This window comes from Notothenia rossii (assembly GCF_949606895.1).
Source record: "Notothenia rossii genome assembly, chromosome: 4".
NCBI lineage: Eukaryota > Metazoa > Chordata > Actinopteri > Perciformes > Nototheniidae > Notothenia > Notothenia rossii.
In genome coordinates this window covers 91678787-91684856 of record NC_136902.1, presented here as the reverse complement: position 1 = coordinate 91684856, position 6070 = coordinate 91678787, and positions in this window count along the sequence as shown.

Sequence of the window (6070 nt, the reverse complement as noted above, 5' to 3'; positions counted from 1 at the left end):
TGTGTGTGTGTGTGTGTGTGTGTGTGTGTGTGTGTGTGTGTGTGTGTTAACTGTGTGTTAACTGTGTATTAACTGTGTGTGTGTGTGTGTGTGTGTGTGTGTGTTAACCGTGTGTGTGTGTGTGTGTGTGTGTGTGTGTGTGTGTGTGTGTGTGTGTGTGTGTTAACTGTGTGTGTTAACTGTGTGTGTGTGTGTGTGTGTGTGTGTGTGTGTGTGTGTGTGTGTGTGTGTGTGTGTGTGTGTGTGTGTGTGTGTGTGTGTTAACTGTGTGTGTGTGTGTGTGTGTGTGTGTGTGTGTGTGTGTGTGTGTGTGTGTGTGTGTGTGTGTGTGTGTGTGTGTGTGTGTGTGTGTGTGTGTGTGTGTGTGTGTGTGTGTTAACTGTGTGTTAACTGTGTGTTAGCTGTGTGTTAACTGTGTGCGACCACGGCATAGCAGCTGACATCTCACGAGACTGTGAGGGCAGAGGGGGGGTGAGAGAGGGAGAGCTGGAAAACAACTTGAATGTAAACCCATGAGAGAAAGTACACATTTGATCAGAGAGGAGATAAAGGGAGGCGTGAAAGGCATCTTTTTCACGCTTTGACAGTAGAGATGTGAAACGGTGGATTGCATGACATCATGATTAGTTGCTTCTCGAACGTTTACTCACTTTTACCAGAAAACAGATTTTACGCTCTTTACGACATGGACTAAAATCTCTTATCTCGGCAGTTGTGGCCTCAAATGTTGTCTTTACTCCAGAGCCAAAGATGCTTCCTCCCAGGGAAGATTATTAATCGTAGGTTCATATGTCAACACTGTGAGGAAAATATCACAACGACACTATTCTGTATTACTTTAGCATGTAATCCCTTAACTTCTGGAGCTTACCCCCCTATCCCAGGGGTAAACTCAAGAAATAGGTCCAGCACTTTTGCAATTTTTAAAGCTTTTGTAAAGTTTGGAGTCATTTTGAAGACATATTAGTTTGTGCATGACTCAAAACATAAGAAAATACATTTTACAGTTAGCCACTTTAATAAAGACGGAAAGCTCTCCTGGATACATAACCCACTTTGTAGGTTGTATGAACAACTGTGTGATGATGGGTTTAATATCATTATTTAGTGTGTCTGCTTAATGAACTAAACGGACTGAATGTGATGATCCAAGCGCTCACTTTTCATTTAAGAAGGCTGCTTTTTGAGCAGTTTTCACACAGAATATAGGACCAAGTTGTTTTGTTTGATGAAACTTAATATAGAAGTACCAAAAGTAAACTTATATTATAGAATATTTTGATGCTGATACTTTTCGACTTTTACTTGAGTACAATTTTGAATGAAGGACTTTTACTTGTAACAGAGTATTCTTACACTCTGGTACTTTTACTCAAGTAAAATATCTGAGTACTTCTACTTTTACTCAAGTACCAGATCTGAGTATTTCTACTTTGACTCAAGTGCAAGATCTGAGTACTTCTACTTTTACTCAAGTATAAGAACTGAGTACTTCTACTTTTACTCAAGTACAAGATCTGAATACTTCTACTTTTACTCAAGTATAAGAACTGAGTACTTCTACTTTTACTCAAGTACAAGATCGGAATACTTCTACTTTTACTCAAGAACAAGATCTGAATACTTCTACTTTTACTCAAGAACAAGATCTGAGTACTTCTACTTTTACTCAAGTGCAAGGTGTGAGTAGGCTACTTCTACTTTGACTCAAGTACAATATCTGAGTACTTCTACTTTTGCTCAAGTGCAAGGTGTGAGTGGGCTACTTCTACTTTTACTCAAGTTACTTGAGTAACATTTTGAATGCAGGATTTTTACTTGTAAAAGAGTATTCCTACACTCAGGTACTTGAGATTGAGATTTTACTCAAGTAGGCTACATGATCATCTGAATAATTCTCCACCTCTGGTAACTTTACACCATCACATATATCTCTGTAGTGATTAAAGAATACATAATTACCACTCACCTATCCGGAGGAAGACCACCACGCTGAACATGGACAGCAGGGTCGGGATCACCACCCCGAAAAACACCGATAGTTTCTTCGGTTGCTGCCGCTGGAGGCTGCTTTTCATCCGGGGTCCGACCGGGTGCTGCTGCGGGGCCAGGCCGGCCGGAGGGGCCCGACACTCGGACTCATTGACGCTGGCGGAGAGGCGGTAGTGGAGGAGAGGAGTCCGCTCTGTCATGGTGGATCCTGGCTCTTTACAGCGTCATAGGAAATCTGTCACTGTGGATCCGACTGTTTGTCTCTAATGGTTAATAGAAAAACCTGTTAAAAGTTTCCAACGTTTTTCTCCCAAGTTAGTGCTCGTTACACCGTCATAACGACAGGGAAATCTCTCCCTGTGGATCCGACTGAGTGTCTCTAACTGTTAGTAAAACAAGTCATAAAAACCTGTCAAAAGTTTCCAACAGTTTTCTCCAAAACTAGTGCAACGTCCAGATTGCAGACCGTTACAAAGTTAGCGAACTACATAGCGAAGCAGGAAATTAGTAGGTCTGTTCCCTTGAAATAAAGCCAACTATAAGTTGACATATAGTGGTAAGAAACCAGTTATAAGTCCACCCCAGCTTCCCATAATAAGGATAACAATAAGGATAATAAGAGAGTAGTGGAGCTACAATAGAGAATCATGTGATGGACCAACGGTAGCTGGTGACCATCACAAGCAGCACTTCCTGTTAGGACTTTTAGAATAAAAGCTTTTTGACAAGCTGGAGGAGGTAGAAGAAAAACTTAACACAGAATTATTCATTTGAAGTTGAATTGTTTTTAGATGTGATGGAGAAGGGGGTACTTATTAGAGATTGTCATAATGGTCTTTTATCTGCCAACCAAATCTACCTACGGGTAGGCCTACAACTAAATAACCACCTGAAAAATGAAAGTAGGCCTACTGCATTTAAAATGTTACTTAAAGAAAAATACAAATCATCAAAATATAGATAGGTACCAAAATATATACTTGGCTGACTCATTGTAGCGGGTGGCAGTAAAAAGTACTTTATTTGTACCAAAAAGTATTGTTTACATGGAGTATAAGTAGTATACAAAGACAATAATCAGCTAAGTATCTACAATTGTACTTTGAACAATACTTTAGTACTTAGTTAGTCTGAAAATTGGCAATAAAACAAAATATTTTAACAGTTGTGCCTTTCTGGTCGATTACAAAATGTCGACAACAATATATACATATGAGTGCAATGAATGTGAAGGAACCCTGTATCGTTGAATGTACAGGAAAATATTAGTTTAAAAAAAGTAAACATACAGAAAACTGTCTGGAAACTAAAATGTGTATTTTAAATTATTCGTTTTTTCCATCGGTAGGAAGTTATATTAAAAAGGTACATTTTACCAAGAGAAACAAAGGTACTTGTTGTAACATAAAAACTCATTGGTAACAGTTTCCGGTTTGCACTGCCTGTTTCCTGTAGCTTGACAAATCTTTTTTCCAGCCCACTATTTTCCACCAGCCCGGTGTTCTGGGTCATATGATCAAACTGGCTCAGCCAATCAGAGAGCAGCGTTCTGGGGACACCTGCTGACAGCTCAGCATCAGTTGAACAGGGTGACATGTGATCTCACTTCAGAATATAAGTTTAAATGACTTTTTAGCGCCTCAGAACATATATATAAATGCATGTTAAAGTGTATTATTAAATGCTTTTCACTTGTTAAACAAACGTGTCAAACTTGATAAAAAGGGTCCATATAAATGATGTTTTTGGCAACAAAGATATCATGTACTGCATGGCTATACAAATACAGTGAGGGCAAAAAAAAGTCAAACACGTTTCCTCTTTGTTTCACTTCTTCATGATCACATTTGCATGTTTCATAGAATCGTTATGATAAAAGTGAAGCAAAAATTACAGAATATTGCAATACTGTAATGACCCACCCCACTCCCAAATAATGAAAAGAAAACCAAAGCATTAACTACGAACTCCCCCTGAGTTAATACATGATATATTAACACACATTAAACAGCCTGGTTAGCAGAGTCAGAGTGCATTTCCTTAAAACAGTGATTTAACAGCTCATACATTTCTCTGAAAGACACGAGGGAGGGAAGGGAGGCGTGTGGCGCAGTGGGTTGTGCGTTGGGGTTCGGACATGTTCAAACCCCACTGCAGTCAGCATGTCGTTGTGTCCCTGAGACACTTCACCCCAAAGTGCTCCTGTGGGGATTGCCCACAGTATTGAGTATATAAGTCGCTTTGGATAAAAGTGTTTACCAAGTAACATGTAATGTAATGTAATTTAATGTAACAGGAAGCCGGTGTAAAGACTTCAGAGCTGGAGGGATGTGATCCACTTTCTGAGTGTTAGAGAGGACTCGAGCAGCAGCTTGACTCAAACACAACACGTCCCAAAACCACCGTTCTTAACAACTATAGTAAAGTAGACAAGGCGGTTCAACCTTATGTACAGTATATCAAATCAAAGCCGATACACGCTGTCCTCCGAGCTGCACCACTTATATTTGCAGGGACCGTGTAGGCTACACAATGCAACACAGAAATATGATAAAAGCTCAAATAACTTTCCTGTCTTAAAGATGCACCAAAATCACCTCAGACATCGTCTACCACTCCCCCTGCTGGATGTACTACTTTAATACATTTCTTTGGAGGTATAACATGCTTTTGGTTTACAATTGAAAAGCATATTTGCTTAATTTCGCAAATGATATGTTTATGACGAGAGATTGTTTTTCAGATATAGTGCATAATCGACCGTCATTTCAAATGGTATTGCAAACATATATAGTCTGATTGCTCCCAGTACTGCATCTCTTAAATGACACATCTTCATGCATTACATTTTTAAATAAAGGCGTAAAACCGGTCCAGCCCTAAAAACCAGGAAGTGCTCAGGTTGTTTTCATTTTAGCTTCGTTTGAAGCCCTCCCCACGCTGACCTCAGATCAGACCCCTGCACAGACAATGAGACAGACAGATATCTACCATACTCACATCATACAATACTGAGTCTCTCTCTGTGTGTGTGTGTGTGTGTGTGTGTGTGTGTGTGTGTGTGTGTGTGTGTGTGTGTGTGTGTGTGTGTGTGTGTGTGGGGGTGTGTGTGTGTGTGTGTGTGTGTGTGTGTGTGTGTGTGTGTTGTGTGTGTGTGTGTGTGTGTGTGTGTGCGTGCTTGCGTCTGTGTGTGTGTGTGTGTGTGTGTGTGTGTGTGTGTGTGTGTGTGTGTGTGTGTGGGGGGTGTGTGTGTGTGTGTGTGTGTGTGTGTGTGTGTGTGTGTGTGTGTGTGTGTGTGTGTGTGTGTGTGTGTGTGTGTGTGTGTGTGTGTTATTTATGTGTGAGAGTGGCGTAGCTTGCTCCTGGCAGTAATAAGGTCTTTGTTAACATTTAGATTTGAATGTGTGTGTGTGTGTGTGTGTGTGTGTGTGTGTGTGTGTGTGTGTGTGTGTGCGCGTGTGTGTGTGTGTGTGTGCGTGTGTGTGTGTGTGTGTGTGTGTGTGCATGTGTGTGTGTGCGTGTGTGTGTGTGTGTGTGTGTGTGTGTGTGTGTGTGTGTGTGTGTGTGTGTGTGTGTGTGTGTGTGTGTGTGTGTGTGTGTGTGTGTGTGTGTGTGTGTGTGTGTGTGTGTGTGTGTGTGTGTGTGTTATTTACATCTGACGGTGGTGTAGCTCGTGCTCCTGGCAGTAATAAGGTCTTTGTTAACATTCAGATTTGTCTGTGTGTGTGTGTGTGTGTGTCTGTGTGTGGGGGGGAAGAGCCGCTACCATGGCAACACCAAGCTTTGAGTACCTCTTAAAGGGCCGAGCTCCACTCTCTCTCCCTCTCAATGTCTATTTTCTGCACCCACAACACTCTGCAGGGAGGCAACTGGAGGATGTCCTGACTGTATCTGTCCAACAGTGATCTCTTTATCTCCGGCAGCTGTTTCTGCCACAGTGGGAAATCTCCAAGATCTTTCTGGATATTACGATGCCTCTATTTCCTGGGAGTGAGGATTGCTGATGCTCCTGCAGACTGAGGCTGGATACACACAGTCAGGTTTCACCTTCATGCTGGGAATACTCAGAAACACGGTC